Genomic DNA, 19,548 nt, shown 5'->3' with positions numbered 1-19,548 from the left:
GATCCTGGTTTTCTTATCATGGTACCAAACTAGGAATATCCCCTTTCCAACAAAAAAAGAATTATCAAAATCGGTACATCCAGTAGAAAGTTATGCGGTATAATACAACGTAGGTCGACGAAAAAAGCGTCAAGTAAAAACGCATTATTAGATATAACTTGAAAAGTAGTTGTTAGATTTCAAATAAATTTAAATGGGACCAATTGACACACACTACCTTTCGATTAAAAAAAAATTGTCGAAATCGGTCCACCCGGTCAAAAGTTCTGATGTAACATACATAAAAAAATACAGTCGAATTGAGAACCTCCTCCTTTTTTGGAAGTCGGTAAAAAATAATAATCACTTAGGAATTAATTTGTAAAATGACGGTTCGAAGTTGCTTTTGAAGCCTAATTGATTAAAGTTATTTTTGTTTTTGATTTTATTTAATAGTTATACGTCAAGATGTATTGAAATAAGAATATTAAGTCAATGTTGGATTTTATTTTATTTTATTTATTTATTTATTTTACTTTATTTTGGAAACAAACGGTATTACATAAATATACAGGAATACATAACACAATAGTATCACTTAACCAAAAATAGTTTCCGATATTAAAAAAGAACATATGACAAAGTTCAGAAGAGATGCTTCACATCAAGAGTTCAATATCAAAAAACTTAATAATAATACTAAAAACATTACTATAAATTGATTAATAATCATTGAGAGAAAAAAAAGTAGTCAATAAAGAAATTCAAAAATCATTACGGGCATTATGAAACAAATAAATTAAAAAAAAAAACAGTTTAAAAAATCACAAATCAAATAATTAAGGATCAAAGCTACAATTAGAATCATAATTAAATTAAAATCAAAAAATAAAATCAAATTAAGAAGAACATCACGAATATCATATCATCCATCAAAGATACATTAAATCAACGCATTCATCACATGCAATTTAAATGGATTGAGAGAGAGATGAAAAATGTCAATATTTATAAACAAATTATTGTACTGGGCACAACTTCTGTTAATAAACGCGTTTTTATAAAATTTTGTTCTTGTAGCTGGGATGTCAAATGTAATTTTATGGCTAGAATTTAAACGTGGACACTTAAAATTTAATTTTGAAACCAAATATGACGAGTCAATTACTTGGTTCACAATATTATACAACAGAACTTGATCCCGCTGAACACGCCGGTCAACGGCCGACATAGGTTTTATCTTAACATTCAAATTTTCCGAAGAGATTGCTGTTATAGTCTTTAGGTACCTGTCGTGTATACGGTCGATTTTATAAATATGACACCCGTACTGAGGACTCCAAACAGTAGAAGCATACTCTAGAATAGGTCTAACAAATGCATTATACAAAAGTGTGTAGGTGGAAGCATGCTTGAACTCCTTGGATATCCTTAGCACAAATCCCAACATACGATAGGCTTTGCTAGCTATATAATCGACGTGCTCATCAAAGAGTAATTTGGAGTCAATAATAACTCCAAGATCTCTTACCACATCAACCCTCGATATCACTTCGCCATTCAGTTTATAACAATAATTTATACAAAAACGCTTCCTACTAAAAGTTATTACATTGCATTTTTTCAAATTTATAAACAAAGAGTTCATCGAACGATAATTACTAAACCGAACTAGGTCATTCTGAAGGTCTATACAGTCATTGTTGTCTTTAATAATTTTGAAAATTTTATTGTCATCTGCGTATAATAAGAAATTGGAGCACTTAAAAGCTGAAGTAATGTCATTTATATATATGTTGAATAATAAAGGCCCAAGATGGGATCCCTGAGGTACCCCGGATGGCACTGGAATAAAAGATGAAGTAAAACCTTTTATAGTAACTGCTTGACTACGGTTAGTAAGGTACGACTCAATCAACGCAGAAGGTCACCGTGCACACCGAGGTATTTCAATTTATCAAGAAGAATCGAATGAGATATTTTATCGAAAGCCTTAGAAAAATCTGTGTACACGGCGTCAACCTGAAAACCCCTGTCCATTGCACATGAAATAAAATCAATGTATTCCAAAAGATTTGTCTCCGTTGATTTTCTATTAATAAATCCATGCTGCTGGGTAATGATCGTAGGTCTTATTATAGGTAGTATAATGTCGTATATAATCTTCTCAAACATCTTCGGAATGCAGCTTAACTTTGAAATAGGGCGGTAATTTTTTATGTTATGTTTATCACCGCTTTTAAGGATTGGTATGACATAAGATCTTTTCCATTGAGAAGGCATTACAGATGTTCGCAAAGATTTAGAAAAAAGACAATATATGGGTAACCTTAAGCTCTCAGAACAGCTCTTCAAAAATATAGCAGCTATCCCATCAGGGCCACTGCCTTTATTTAGACTTAAAGATTTTAAATATTTGTCCACCATCGACAAAGAAATATCAACAGAAAACAGGTTCAAACTGTTGTTGCAAGTATGAATATCGTAGTCGTTACTATTAGACGAAGAAATACCGGAATTCGACTCAAAGGATGAATAAAAATAGCTGTTAAAGAGATTAGTAATCTCTTGTCCATCACTTGTAAAAAAATTATCCAGACAAAACATATCAGGCAATTCAGTATTTTGGCGTTTAGATTTTACAAATGTCCAAAAATATTTAGAATTTTTAGCAATGGTATTCTCAGCATGATCTATGTATTTCTTATAGCAATCGTTTTCAACCGTTTTTTGTCTTTTACGCAGCATCCTAAACGTACAATAGTCCCTATAGTTACCGTAAATTTTCCATTTTTTATGAAATTTTAACTTTTCCTTTATAACCTTGACGAGAGAAGAAGAATACCAGATAGGATATTTTCTATGCTCAAGTACAACCTTAGTAGGAACAAACGTATCAATAACTTTATTGATAATATTATAAAAAACTTCAACAGCGCTTTCCATATCCAAGCAATTCAAACATTCCAGCCAATTAACCTCGGACAACTTTTTATTAATAATACTGTAGTCAGCTTTGTTAAAAAGCTTAACAACCCTCGGAACACCCGTAAGATAGTTAGACCTTAAATAAGTAAAATCAATATCCAGAGCCGGGTGATGTGAATCTTCTTTAACTAGTGGAAACTCACACTGTTTCACTAAAACACTGTTAGCATTACTTATTACCAAATCCAGATATCGATTATTAGAATTAGGAACTATGTTAAATTGGTTAAGATTATTTATGTGCAAAAAAGTCGATAGCGAGTTTACCTGAACATGTGAACCTTGTTGCAAATGAGATAGTTTAGTAGCGCCTGTATGATCAACAGACCAATTAGCGGTTGAAATATTAAAATCATTAATCATTAAATCACATATATTTTCGTATACAAAATTAAAATGCCAAAAATATAATATTTTTTTTTTATTTTTTTTTATTTTTTTATTATTTAGGAAACATACAGTACAATAATACAAAGAAAAAAATCATATAAAACTAATACATAAACCAATAAAGTTTCCAATAGTAAACAATTCATTAATAAGCTAAAAAGCACACATTAATCAGAAATAATCGATACACACAGAAATATAAATAATTCAACAGTAGTAAATTGAATAATTAGGTAAACATGTACCAATAGAAACATTTCATACAATCATCAATTAAATAATAAATAATTAAAAGATAATAAAATTCAGATATGTACAACATTAAAAATTAATCATACCAACTATAATACAATTATAATTAAATTAATTTATAACAAAATCAAACCAACCTACTAGAAATTCATGAATTATGTTAATAATTAATGATAAATTAAAAATTAAAAATTTATTGCATATCGTAATTCACTCCTTAAAGATTGCACTGAACAAGTTGCAAAAAATATATCTTAAAAATAAAATCTTGAAAACATATAAAGAAAACTTGACTTACAAAATACTTTATTACACTTAGTAATCTTAATATATATAAATCTCGTGTCACAATGTTTGTCCTCAATGGACTCCTAAACCACTTAACCGATTATAATAAAATTCGCACACCATGTGCAGTTCGATCCAACTTAAAAGATAGGCTATATTTTATTTTGATATATTATGTTATTATTATATTTCAGAAAAAAATAAGGTGATACGAAGTTCGCCAGGTCAGCTAGTATTTTATAAATCTAAGTGAGAGTTCTACTTAAATATCTATAATATACATGACAGATGCAGAGAGCGTACAGTACGAAAAAAATAATTAGTTTCCAGACATGACGTTTTATTACCCGACTGCCAAGGAAGGGTTATGTATTAAGCTTATGAATGTTTATATAAATTAGTATAACCAATTACCAACTATTTTCACTATAAAATTTACAAAACAAACTTAAAATACAAACAAAAACACCAAAATCTCTCTGACACGTGTGTTAACCAAAGCTAACGCAACCTAGAGTTCTATTTCTCGTCACACCAATTTACAATTACATTAATAAAATCAATAACAAATACATAATACCAAATACAAACAAATAATTTTAATAATAATTTCATTATATTAAAACTGATAGTTGTTGACTTAAGCAGTCACCTATTTGCTAAAGGTCAGGCTTACGTTGCTTTGAGCAGAGTGAGATCTTTCTCCGGGCTTGCTATCAGTTCTCTTGACCCTAAAAAGTTACTTAAACAACCACATGATGTAAACTGTTTTAATGAATTGAACCGATTACTAATAATAATAATTAAAAATAAACAAAAAACCCGCCTGCTTGAAGAATAACTAATAGAAAATCAATTGAAAAAGCTGGAACAAGATAAAAATTCAATATGCACACAAAGTCAGCGAAATAAATAGAAACAATATCAAACATTTTGTGCTGTACATTTAAAATATATTAATACGGTAGTCCATCGAAACTTTATGCAACGTCGTAGATAATATGCAGTCGGAGGCATGAAATTGAAGGATAAGTCAAATCATTCTCTCTTTGTGCATGTCTCCGACAGCATGTTATGTACGACGTTGCATAAAGTTTCGAAGGACTACCGTATTAATATATTTTAAATAATAATAATAATAATAAGCGTTTATTTCAGACGTGTACATCCATAGTGTATTAGTGTGTTAGTAACAATATTTACTTATAATCTATGTTAGTTATTGTTAGTAAGATGATAATAAAATAAAATAATCATTTTAGTTGGCCCGTCATTGTTTCTATCCAGTATTTTTGAATAGAACAATCAGGGCGAGCCGTGATTGTCCTCAGGATGCTGTTGTTGCTGGCCCTCATGCGCCGCAGCAGAGACGATGCTTTTTTACGCATAATCGCGTGAAATCCATCAACCCGTGCATCCGCGAACATTCCTGAGGCGCTGCAAAACCGCGGTAGCCGCAACAGCACTCTGAAGGCATTATTATACTGAACACGTAGTGCGTTGTAGGCTCGACGCGTGTAGCTCACCCACAGACCACAAAAAACAAAATTAAATGTACAGCACAAAATGTTTGATATTGTTTCTATTTATTTCGCTGACTTTGTGTGCATATTGAATTTTTATCTTGTTCCAGCTTTTTCAGTTGATTTTCTATTAGTTATTCTTCACGCAGGCGGGTTTTTTGTTTATTTTTAATTATTATTTTATTACATTTTGATATTGAACGTTTTACCAAGCGATGCCCGTTTATACTTCTCCTAAAATGTGACGGGAAACAGGATGGTAGGACTGTGTTTCACGGTTTTCGGTTTTTGTGAGAAATGTCAAAATATGTTGTTTGGTGTTACACCACGAATTTTGCCAGACGAGTCGGTTTATACTTCCTCTTCTTCCTCTTCATCTCCTTTATTCCACGGTTGAATATCAGCTGACATAAATATTACGAAGATGACATTACTAAGAAAAGTGCAACCAGCCATCAGTAATAGTAAGATGCGCCACTGGTACCGATTTGTCTGAAATAAAAAAAAAAAGTTAAAATTTTCTTCAATGTGCACGTCTGCGAATCTTATATATAAGTTATCCGACATTCAAAATAATAATAACATTTTCCGTAATTTTTTATGCTTGTCCAGGAGACTCTATTTTATCTGACAGATTTAGACTATTTGCTACATATAAAAGGGGTAGAGTCTGTGTTTCGCAGTCAGTAAAGCCAGGCCATGAAACTAACATATACCCGGAAAACGCTTAGCACTTGATTAAAAATATCCTTAAACTACATATAATTTACAGAACCAAACGTTAGCATGTTTAAGCATAAGGCAGCGCCATCTAGTTTAACTTTATAGAACTATCCTAACAGTTATCTATAACATCTATACAATGGATTATAATATAGATTTATTTACAAATTCTATTACTGTCGATCCATAAAATCAGTACCCACTGAATGAAACTTTGAAAGCTAGTGATTGTTATGTGTTTAGATATCATGTTTGTCAAACTATAAGCGTATTTAGCTGTTGATTAGAAGATCAGGCGGATCGTAACACTCAGTTTCAAAGCACACACATCCATTTTTAGGAAGGAATCAGAGCTCCAAACTCCAGTTCAGTCAATAAGTGCCATTAGAACGCATAAAATTACCATAAATTTAGCCCAACTCTAAAAAGCTACGTACCATGTCAGTTACAACAAAGGAAGTTATTATGGGTAAGACGATGCCTAAGAGGTTGGATATTATGTTTCCGATCGACATCAGGGATCCACAATAGTTTGGTGATAAGTCCATATAATTTCCCTGAAAGAAAATAGTATAATTTATTATACAAACTTATTACAAAGGTAAACCTGGATCGGTATAACAATTATGTGTCATGAATGGCGTTCAAACAACGGCACTCGCCAGCACAACAGCCAGCGCTGTGATCGTGGCGCCATCAATCGAAACCAAGAAAATAAAATATGTTTTAAATTAAACATGTTTGGACATGAATTTTGACTCATGGCCGATACTTATTTTTACGAGCATGTTTACTTAAAAAAAATCACAATGTTTGTTATTAATAGTTTCGAAGCCATGCTTACCATCCAACCAAAATGGTGTCCAGAATTCGCTGTCGAAAATATGACAAAACAGACAACAGCTAAAATGCTACTGTGTGTGTAAGTCACTATTATTAGACATATCGCTGGAATAACACACGCTGAAATAGAAATGAATACATTTTTAAATAAATAAAATATTAAAAAGTAGTTCGATTAAATGGCTATAATGTCTTCCAAAATTTTATTTTCGATTTATTATGACGGCGGGTAAACAGGATTTAGGGGGGGGGGGATTGGGAATTGGGTCGGCTACGCGCTTGCGATGTTTCTGGCGTTGCAGGCGTCTATAAGCTACGGTAATCTTGTTTGCCGACCTAGTGATATAAAAAAAATACGCTTCAGCCTGTAAGATCCCACTGCTGGGCATAGGCCTCTTTCCCCATGTAGGAGAAGGATCAGAGCTTAATCCACCACGCTGCTCCAACGCGGGTTGGCGGATATATTCCCTACTATGAGTAACGATCGCTATCAGGTGTACATGATAACAACCGGGACCGACGGCTTAACGTGCTCTCCGAGGCACGGTGGGGAAACCTACACGGACTGCACAAACACCCAGACCATGGCAAACACCTGTATGGGAAAAAATGACAACATATAATAATGAGTAGCATTATACTTAGTTAAAAAAATGAATACACCGCGGACCAACAACATAGCCACAGTTATGTGTAATTTGTCGTCGGCTCCCGATCGCTGCTCATGGTTGGGAAAATATCCGCCAATCTACTGTGTAACAGCTTCGGGGGTTATGGTCTTACACTATTTTACGACACAACTTACCGATAGAATTAAATATTATTCTCGCCATTTTCATGCTGATGACTTGTCTATTAGTTAGATAATCGCACAGATTACCGAATGCTAACGCCGCGATAATTGAACCCAAGTACGGTAGTGCTGTCAGAATACCACTCTGTAAAAAAATTGAAATTTTAAGCAAATAGATTAAATATTGTATGTATGAGAGGTATAATAGCACTTATCAGTAAATAAATAAATAAAGCAGTGTTTTTTAGCAGTGATCTTCTGAAAGGTCTAGGAAATTTCACAGTTGGGCTGCTCCCGATTTTGAGCAGAATATTTCCTGCTTTGCGCTACCTCAGTTATTCTTATCACTCACAATGTACACTGGCCTTAATCCGCCTAACGCAGACGATTTAGACAGTGTCAGAAAGACACTGTGTCACCTAGGCCACTCTTCAGGCAAACGCAGAGTCGTCTAAGCTCTGCGCCACCCTCTCGACCTCACTGGCTAGGCCCACAGGAACGACGAGTCGATAGGTGTGGAGCCAGTTCGGCTGCAGGAGTCTCTCGCATTTTAGAGCTATGCCACGAATACTTGACGGAGACCCCATTCCGGGTTTCAAATGAAGTTTTCCTTTGCATACCCTGACGATTTTGAGCCAGGTCTATCCCTCGGTCGCCTTTTACGACCCCCGCGGGAAGAAAGATGGTGATGCTATTCTACTCGGCCGACACCACACGGCACACTCACAGTGCGTTACTCTTATTACCATATTTTTAAACCAATCACACTCAACTCTGTTTCAAACCTGCCTTGAAACCGTAATGTAGTACGAGAAAATCTGATACTTACATTCATTATGTTGAAATTCAACACGCCAACCATGTACGATGGAACTTGTGTAAAGAAGAACAGAAATGCAACAGAATTTCCAACATGTGCTATGACAGTCGCCCACAAAGGAATCGAAGTAAATATTTTTTTCCATGGAACTTTGAGTTTCTAAAAAAAATACAGAACTAATAAACACCGTTATTTTTGTCGTTTTTCGTTCATTTTTATAGATTAGTAAACACTCAAAATTGTAAAAAAAGTATCGCGCATAAAAGTACGTCTTTATCAAGATCTGTTTTTTTTTAAATGATATAAAATCTTAAAGAATTAGGAGTACTGACCATCACCACTTCTTCGACATGATCCCGTAAAATATAATTTTTTTCCTTCTCTGACACTAATTTATGTTTATGGGGGGTAGAAGTTCCGAAGAAGGTTATCAAGAAAAACGCAATTGAACTTGTTATTCCGACTAACCAAAATGTCGCCGGATATCCTAATTTACTGTCCGTCAGAACACCAGCTAAGAGGAACGCTAACATGCATCCAATACCTGAACCTAAAAAACACAAAACATCCAGTCAAAGAACCATTTCGGTCATTTTTGTCCCTCACGTTTGTTACACCGTTGATAGCCTTTCTCGTTGTGTCCAGCACAGTGATACTTTCTATAGCGACCATCTTTGATCGAGACTATATAATATAGGTAATTGTGTTTGCTCGCAAACGAAAAAAATCGACTTCAATTACATCGACAAGTAATACAAAGTAAGAAGACGAAAACACAGTCAAGTAAACACGCGTTATCAAAGATTACTTAAAAAGTAGTAATAAGATCTCTAACAAATTTAAATAAGACTACATGACAAGCATTAGCTTTCCACCAAAGTAAGAATCATCGAAAGCGATAAATCCATTATAAAGTTATTCTTTTTAATACAACGTAGGTCGACGAAAAAATAGTCAAATAAATATGCAATATTGGATATATAACTCTAAAAGTACTTGTCAGATCTAAATATCTCCATTAAATATGAATGGGACCAAATTCATCAAATTCGGTTTACTCAGTCAAAAATTCTGATTTAACTTGCATAAAAAAAATACAATCGAATTGAGAACCTTTTTTGAAAGTCGATTAAAAATAATGTATTTTATTTCTAAAAAAGTAATTCCATTTCATTTTCCATTTTGATTTTCCTCATCACTATGTTAGTATAGTACTATTTAGGAAATAAAATGATATACAGTCAGTTATTATTTATATGTAAAGTTATATATATGTGTCTGTGTGTGTGATTTTTTTTATTTATTTTTTATTTTACCTGCATAAATGAAGCTGCTGAGAGAGTTACGTTCGCTAACAGGAAACCATTGCGTAACTAAAAATTGGATTCCGGGGTAAAGTCCAGCTTGAAAACCGCCTTGCAAGAAACGAAGTACGGCAAATGATATCCAACCACCCTAAAATAAAGTAAATAAATGTAGATAAAAAATATAAATATATTATAACATACTCACACGGCCGTCTGTTCCCATGTTAAGCAACTTAATGTTTGTGTTACAGGTAACAGACAACTGTTATGGCTAAGTATTATCTATAATATATATAAAAGCGAAAGGTCACTCATCACGAAATCTCCGAAACTATAATACCTACAAACTTGAAATTCGGCAGGTAGGTTCCTTATAGAGCTTAGACATCTGGTAAGAACGAATTTTACGAAACTCGACCCCTAAGGGGGTAAACCAGGGGTTAGAAGTTTGTATGAAAGCCCTATGTTTTAGAAGTAAGAGACTTGAAATTTAAAATGTATGCTCTATAAATGATGAAAAGGTGTCCAAATAATGTATCTTTAGAAATCAACTCCCTTTTGGGGTTAAAACGGGGGATGATAGGTTGACTCCCTCATCACGAAATCTCCGAAACTATAACAGCTACAAACTTGAAATTTTGCAGATAGGTTTTCTTATAGAGCGTAGACATCCGCTAAGAACGGATTTTGCGAAACTCGACCCCTAAGGGGGTAAAACAGGGGTTGAAAATTTGTATGAAAGTCCTATGTTTTTGAAGTAAGAGAGTTGAAATTTAAAATGTATGCTCTATAGATGATGAAAAGGTGTTCAAATAATGTATCTTTAGAAATCAACTTCTTTTTGGTGTTAAAACGGGGGATGGTGGGTTGACTCACTAATCACGAAATCTCCGAAACTATAACAGCCACAAACTTGAAATTTTGCAGATAGGTTTTCTTATAGGGCATAAACATCCGCAGAGAACGGATTTTACGAAACTCGACCCATAAGACGATAAAACGGGGGTTGGAAGTTTGTATGAAAGTCCTATGTTTTTGAAGTAAGAGACTTGAAATTTAAAATGTATGCTCTATAGCTGGTGAGAAGGTGTCCAAATAATGTATCTCTAGAAATCAACTCCCTTTTGGGGTTAAAACGGGGGATGGTAGGTTGACTCACTAATCACGAAATCTCCGAAACTATAACAACTAAAAACTTGAAATTTGGCAGATAGGCTCTTTATAGCTCGCAAACATCCGCTAAGAACGGATTTTACGAAATTCGACCCCTAAAGGGGGTAAACCAGGGGTTAGAAGTTTGTATGAAAGTCCTATGTTTTTGAAGTAAGAGACTTGAAATTTAAAATGTATGCTCTATAGCTAGTGAGAAGGTGTCCAAATAATGTATCTCTAGAAATCAACTCCCTTTTGGGTTTAAAACGGGGGATGGTAGGTTGACTCACTAATCACGAAATCTCCGAAACTATACCAACTAAAAACTTGAAATTTGGCAGATAGGCTCTTTATAGCTCGCAAACATCCGCTAAGAACGGATTTTACGAAATTCGACCCCTAAAGGGATAAAACGGGGGTTGGAAATTTGTATGAAAGTCCTATGTTTTTGAAGTAAGAGACTTGAAATTTAAAATGTATGCTCTATAGATGGTGGCGAGCTGTCCAAATAATGCATCTTAATATATATATATATATATTCATATGTATATATGTAAGCGAAAGGTCACTGACTCATTCATCACGAGAACTCAAAAATCGCTGGATGGTCCATCCATCCAGGATGAACAAAGATGAATTTTGGCAGGGAGGTAGATTATTGTTAGTAGACGTCCGCTAAGAACGGATTTTGCGATATTCCACCACTAAGGGGGTGTAATGGGCGTTAATAGTTTGTATGAAACATATACAGCACCTATAAGTTCGCCTGATAGGTTATTTATACTGCAGCCTAAAAATAGAACTAAAAATGTGGTGTATAGAGAGGTTTTATAATGTTTTTATTAAATTATACTAAATTGTGGCTGTAAGATTTTATTTTTTGAGTTACTCGCACAAAAATAAAATCGTACAGGCACAATTCAAAAATGTTTAAATTGTGCCTTTTAAAAAGTTACTCAGTGTTATAAGCATTTCAAGTGACTTAAATAAAAAAATAATTTGCGTTAAACAGTGTTATAAAACAAAGTCCCCTAAAAGTCTATGTGATCGATTCCCTCAAAATCTACTAAACGTATTTTCACGCGGTTTCACCGATGGAGACAGGGCTTCAAGAGGAAGGTTTACGGCTAAGCCAATTTTGATGAGAGTTTCACTGGAAGTTTTCCAGGAAAACTTTGTGACATACTGATTTAAACGCGGGCGAAGCCGCGGGCACAGCTAGTTTTAATATAAATATACATAGAAAGAATACATATATAAATATATTAATGCACATATTACACCCAGACTCAGGCAGGAATCAAACCCGCAACCCACGGAACAAAAGCAGGGCTTGTACTCCGCCACGCAGGGCTAGTCAAAAATATATAATTAAATAACTTTATTTACTTATACAAATTAAATTATGACATATATATAATAATTGACTCGATACAAAACAAAAAATTAGTAGAATAGAGTCGAAAACGGTTGAAAAATGACAATGACACAAAAAAGACATGCTTAAAAAACGACATGCAAACTCACCCATGCAATTAACCACGGTGCCACAGTCGATGTGACTGCATTTACAGCCAGTGATATTTGAAGCAGAACCTTTCCACCAAATCGCTGTCCCAAGAGACTGATAGGAAACATCATGACAGCAGTTCCAAGGAAAAACGATCCGAGAATAATCTCGTGTATTGACTTCGGCCAATCATAAATCTGAAAAAAAATATTTAATAAAAATTAATGACAATTTTTTTACAACAACGTTCATACATAGAAAAACCACAATAAAATGTCAAACAATATGACCCTTTACATGAAGTGATAAAGTAAGTTCTATATGGCAAGAAACACATTTCATCCTACACAGAGATAAGTTGTATCGTGTCATACCTCGTGTGTATGTCCTTGTTTCTATTTAGGTCTAACGATCTACCCTAGTGAGACACCTTGTCATGGAAAGTACATAAATACATCGTACTCAGTCGTCGGTGTCGAAAATTCAGAAAGATTAGTCATAGTAATTAGGAATGAGAAAGGTTGTCACAAACATAATTATTCTCTTGCGCCCAACGGTTAAGAACGATAGCTGAAATACTCAAAATGGTCCTGTTAGATCTAAACTGAACTAACAGCTTTCTGAATAGAACGGAAGAAAATTTGTATCTAGATTGAACTTACTTGATATATATCCGAATATCTAACGACATCATGCGTTTCATTCTTTTCAAATTTCCTATTTAACTGTGAAGTTACTATTTCGTCAGTAGTTTTTTGAGGTCTTGACATCGCGACAATCGTGACTCCCGCATGAGCACTCATAATGAACTCGAAGGTAAGACATATAAACATCAGCAATGCTTGTATATGACGATATCCTAAACCATACGAGCCTGGTTCTTCATTTTCGCAACCTAAAACAACATAAACATCAGCAATCAGAATTATTTGTGTTCTTAGATGCAGAACACTACTTGTGGTGTCAACATGCCATTCTGCTGTTCCCTATATATAGACATCAACGAAGCATAGAGGCGTTTGGGAGGAGTATTCAGTTGGGCTGGTTCGAACCGTTAAATATATGGGGTTGTTTTTGTGTTACGGTGGACCAAACCAAATAAATGACATGCCTCCAAATAAAACAAAGGAAGCAAAGCTAATGAAAACACAAATTTAATCATTTATTTACAACGTGGTCCTGCTTTGCTAATCTAGGCAGAATTAGTGCTGGTCAGTTTTTATCTTAATCATCATCACTTCAGCCTATCACAGTCCTCTGCTGGACACAGGCCTCCGCAAGCTTGCGCCAAAAGTGGTGTGAGCTCATCTGCTTTGCCCATAATCACCACGCTGGGCAGGCCGGTTGGTGACCGCAGGGCTGGTTTTATCGAACCGAAGACGCTGCTGACCGTCTTGGAGCTGTGTATTTGAAAGCCAGCAGTCAGATGGTTATCCCGCCATAGGTCGGCTTTTTAAATTCGAAGGTGGTAGTGTAACTGTGTATCCCTTAGACACCTCTTACGATACCCACGGGAAAAGAGGGCGAGGCTATATTCTTTATGCCGTAACCACACAGCAGATGAGATGACATACGTACCCAAAATACGTATACAAAAAATACAATATAATTGAGAACCAGCTCCTTTTTTGGAAGTGGGTTAATAAAGCAGCTGTTAAATCTTAGGACGATTGTTTTTAATTTAAGTTTTTACTGATTTAAATGACTTTTTTAATCAGTCTTCCTTGTTTATAATTTTAAGGCATCCGTACCATATGCGTTTTGATAAAATAAAGCCGAAAATGGCTCATTTCATTGTGCTATTTCAAATGATTTACCTACCAAAATGATTAAATTTCAAATTATCTTAACGCGTTATGTTTCAAAGTCTTTTAAAGACTTAATATATATTTTTTTATCACAAAGTAAGTAAGCCATTACTTAGATAAATTCTTATCCAATCCTTTTTAACCGACTTCAAAAAAAGGAGGAGATTACTCAATTCGACCGTATATATATATATATATATATATATATATATATATATATATATATATATATATTTATGTATGTTCGGAGATAACTTCTTCGTTTATGAACCGATTTTGATAATTCTTTTTTTGTTGGAAAGGAGATATTCATAGTTTGGTACCATGATAAGGAAACTAGGATCTGATGATGGGATTCCAGAGAAATCGAGGAAAACTTTCAAAAATCGTAAGGGTGACTATTAAATTTAATCATGTTTTCATTAAGTACTATAAAGCACTACTATTTAATAAAGGTCTGGAGTCGATCTGATGATGGAAAAGAAAGATAGTCGAGGGAACTCCAACAATTTATAGCAATTACGTGCTTTTTGAACTTAATTCGTTTCTATTGATGAGAACTTTGCACCTGTATGAGTTATAAGTGCCATTAAAGTCTGATGATGGAGACAAAAGATAGTCGAGGGAACTCTTTAACGATTTATAGCAATTACCTGCTGTTCGAACTTAATTCGTTTCTATTGATGAGAACTTTGCACCTATATGAGTTACAACTGCCATTAAAGTCTGATGATGGAGACGAAAGATAGTCGAGGGAACTCTTTAACGATTTATAGCAATTACCTGCTGTTTGAACTTAATTCGTTTCTATTGATGAGAACTTTGCACCTATATGAGTTACAAGTGCCATTAAAGTCTGATGATGGAGACGAAAGATAGTCGACGGAACTTTTCAAGGATTTATAGCAATTACCTGCTGTGTGATCATCTGTGCCGCAGGACCAGGTTTGATGATGGAGCCCATAAACACTCGAGGGAATTTCTCAACAATTTACAGGAGTTACCTTTTGTAGTTTGACGACCGCTTTGATATAATGGTGCATGTGCCGTGTCGGCGGCGCCTAAACACCGACGATCGCGGGTTCTATTGCAGCTCGGAGTGCATATTTATGTTTATATAAATATTTATTTTTGGTCTAGTTGTTAATCCTTGTGGTTCTCCCAGCCTAGCCTCCGAGAACACGCTAGGCTGTCAGTCCCGGTTGTTATTACGTACACCTGATAGCGAACTTTACTCATAGTATGTCGACGCGTTAGCGCAGCGGTCACAGCAGCAGCTGTTGCGCTGGCGTTAGTGGGTTCAATCCCCGCGCACGACAGACATTTGTATTGGCCATATAGATGTTTGTTATGATCTGGGTGTTTGTGTTTGTGTATTGTGTATGTTTCCGAACCCCGACATAAGAGAAAAAGCATCCTTGTTAGGTCTACCCATCACTAAAAATTGCTCGCAAACGAAAAAAAAACCGACTTCAATTACATCGACAAGTAATACAACGTAGATGGACGAAAAAATAGTCAAGCAACTACGCGTTATTAAAGATTACTCAAAAAGTAGTTATCAGATCTCGATAAACTTTATATGTAACCACATGATAAACATCAGTCATCAGTCTGTCTTACAGAAGCCACTTTTGTTCTTATACAATTTGTGTATCAAGCATTCGAGGTATCCCAACTCCTGGAAACTGTCGAGAGTCACTCCGATTCCCAAAGGTTCAGGTAACGATGTTACCACGTTTAGACCAATTGCGGTACAGTCTGTGTTTGCCAAGATATTTGAAACCATTCTTAACTATCTCATTAGCCATCAAATTGGTGACCTATTGCACCATAGTCAGCATGGTTTTCGTAAAGCGAGATCTACCACTACAAACTTAATAGCACTTACTGACTATGTATGTTCTCAACTTGATTTAAGGCGCCAAGTCGACGCAGCGTATTTTGACTTCAGGAAGGCCTTCGACTTGGTTGACAATGATATTCTTTTGAATAAGATGGCCCTGATGGGTTTTACTCCTAAATTACTTGACTTTTTTAGTGACTATCTCAAGGATAGGTGTCAGTTTGTCAAAGTTGATGGCTTTGAATCATTTAAATTTTACACAAGGTCTGGTGTGAGTCAAGGTAGTACCTTAGGACCTACGCTTTTCTTGATTATGATCAATGATCTCCCTGATATTGTTCAAACTGCACAGTGTCTTCTTTTTGCTGATGACCTGAAATTATACATGGGAATTATCGATGCAGCTGATGCGCAAGCCTTACAGGTTGATATTGACGCAGTTGCAGAGTGGAGTAGTAGAAATTCTCTTCCTCTTAATATTGACAAGTGCAAATCCATTACTTTTACTCGTAAACGCAACTGCATCCAAGTAGTGTATAAATTATGTGACGCTCCTTTGGAAAGAGTTAATTCTATTCGTGATCTTGGATTGACATTGGATCGTAATTTTGACTTTCGTGAACATGTGACTAATATTTGTGAGGTTGCCAACAAGTCTCTTGGTTTTATCATAAGAACTTCTTCGCAGTTTAGTAGCTTAAATGTAGCTAGAATACTGTTTAATTGCTACGTTCGTAGTAAACTTGAATATGCGGCTATCATCTGGGACCCTCATGTAGATAAACAGAATATTACTGTTGAACGGGTTCAGCGGAAATTTGCTCGATATTTATACAAGCGTCAGTATGGGTACTATCCTTATCTTTACCCCTCTTTATTCGTGTATGGTATGGTTGGGCTAGAAACGCTATGTCTTAGACGTAAACTATTTCTCTTAATACACTATCTTCGCATTTTACATAACAAAGTAGATAGTCCAGTGTTATTGGAGAGCTTAAATATTCTAGTTCCTTCCCGTATTCCCCAAAATAATCTCGGAATTGTCGCACCGCGGCGTCGTCCACGCTTACTGCACAAGCCCCCTACTCGCACACGGTACGCGGCGCACGCCCCAACAATACGCGCACTACATTTGATCAGCGATTTGCTCACTCATTGTGAGGACATAGACTTATTTGCCGATAAGATCTCTGTTTTCTGTAAAAATAGCTATAAATATCTTTGTACGTTATAAATTTATTTTGTTGTTTAATTTAATCCTGACATTAGTAATATTTAATTTTTTTTTTATTTTTATTTTTTTTTTTTAATTTTGACGTTTTTTTTTTCGTTTTTACATCTAATATACTGACACGAATGTATTTTTATAAACAGAATTCTGAATTTTGACTAGATATTTTATTTTGACATTGTTAATGTAATTTCTACATATGAATTTCTTAACAAAATTATTGATATTTAGTTATTTTAATATTATCAACTAAGTAGGTATATTTTTATTGACATTGTAAATTTTAATTATTGTATTTTGATAAGATTGTATATTTTTAATTCTACATTTATCATTATTTTCTTCATTTGTCATACCTGTGTTTTTGGTTTTTTTTTTTTAATTTTGATTGACTTACTTGTGTCTGGAGCAAAGCTCTGTAAACTTGTATGTATGAAATAAATAAATAAATAAATAAATAAATAAATCAGCTTTCGATTAAATTAAAAATTATCAAAATCGGTACACCCAGTAAAAAGTTATTACGGATTTTCGAGAGTTTCCCTCGATTCCTCTGGGATCCCATCATCAGATCCTGGTTTCCTTATCACGGTACCAAACTAAGAATATCCCCTTTCCAACAAGAAAAGAATTATCAAAATCGGTATATCCAGTAGAAAGTTATGCGGTATAATACAACGTAGGTCGACGAAAAAAGCGTCAAGTAAAAACACATTATTAGATATAACTCGAAAAGTAGTTGTTAGATCTTAAATAAATTTTAATGGGACCAATTGGCACACACCACATTTCGATTAAAACAAAATTTGTCAAAATCGGTCCACCCGGTCAAAAGTTCTGATGTAACATACATAAAAAAAAATACAGTCGAATTGAGAACCTCCTCCTTTTTTGGAAGTCGGTTAAAAAGTCTAAAAACAACACTTTTCTATACTCCCATACAAAAGATTTGTGATAATACTTAAAAGTCACTGTTAGGCGATACGAAGTTCGCCGGGTCAGCTAGTATTAAATAAAATTATTAAAAAAATATTTCTAGTATTTTAATTCAGCATTTCTGAAAATAGAATATCCCTGCAACATTCGAGTATAAAAAACAAGTCTTTTAGAGCTACACGTACCGAGAAACATTGAAATAAAAACATGCTGCATTCTTATTCCACGTAAATGATATGTCCAGAACGCCGAAGTCGTCTATAGTTGACCGCTAGGGATGTGACGCAAGAGGTACAAATAAATATTAAATAAATAAATATTTATAATATACACACACCGTCATCTGTTCCTAAAGTAAGCAACTTAATGCTTGTGTTATAGATAACAGCCGACTGGTATAGCTAAATTTTTTTTTTGATAAACTTACATATAAATAATACATATATAAATAAATATATATTACACCCAGACTCAGGGTGGGAATCGAACCCACAATCCCCGGAGCAGAAAGCAGGGTCACTACAAACTGCGCCAACGGGCTAGTCAAAATGGTATAGATGTTTTTTAAGCTATTCAAAATTGAACTCAAACGTGTTATATTTTCTATAAATATTTTGATATTTGAATAAAACAAAATGAAAAAAACATAAAACTATCAGCTAACACATAAATAGCAAATAAATAAAAAAATCAAATCAACTAAAATCAATCAAATCGTCATAATAAATCTGATATCTCAAATCTGGCGCATCCTCAAAATCATCTGGCAGCATATAATCATCATCTCCAACCCCAACTCTTATAAAAGCCTTTCTTCTGAGACTTTGGTGTCGTGAAATCAAATGGCGGGCGTATTACTCAGTACTGTTTTAGTACTATTTGCTACCTAAGCGAAAACAAATATTTAACGTAAATATTTATTTTAACTATGGCGGGCACAAACCGCACCGATTATATTAATTCCCTTTTAGTGGCGTGTAGGTAGATTTTTTTAAATATTAATCTTTTATTACTCCCTTTTTAGTTATTAATTATCTAATAAGATAATAATTGTGTTTGCAAGCAAACGAAAAAAAACCGACTTCAATTACATCGACGAGTAATACAACGTAGATCGACGAAAAAGTAGTCAAATAACTACGCGTTATCAAAGATTACT

General features: G+C 34.4%; 1 long non-coding RNA gene across 1 annotated transcript; it reads right to left on the bottom strand.

Annotated features, from left to right (window-relative positions):
• Nucleotides 1-7,354: 7,354 nt before the first annotated feature.
• LOC123669004 lies at nt 7,355-19,275 on the bottom strand. Its single transcript, XR_006745661.1, has 3 exons — nt 19,213-19,275; nt 8,141-8,144; nt 7,355-7,364 (listed from the first exon to the last, which is right to left on the bottom strand). It is a non-coding gene; the product is annotated as an uncharacterized LOC123669004 (long non-coding RNA).
• Between the last annotated feature and the right edge of the window lie 273 nt (nt 19,276-19,548).

The sequence above is a fragment of the Melitaea cinxia genome, chromosome Z, assembly GCF_905220565.1.
Source record: "Melitaea cinxia chromosome Z, ilMelCinx1.1, whole genome shotgun sequence".
NCBI classification, from domain to species: domain Eukaryota; kingdom Metazoa; phylum Arthropoda; class Insecta; order Lepidoptera; family Nymphalidae; genus Melitaea; species Melitaea cinxia.
The sequence above is the reverse complement of the archived record's forward strand: the minus strand, read 5'-3'. Positions and strand labels throughout refer to the sequence as shown.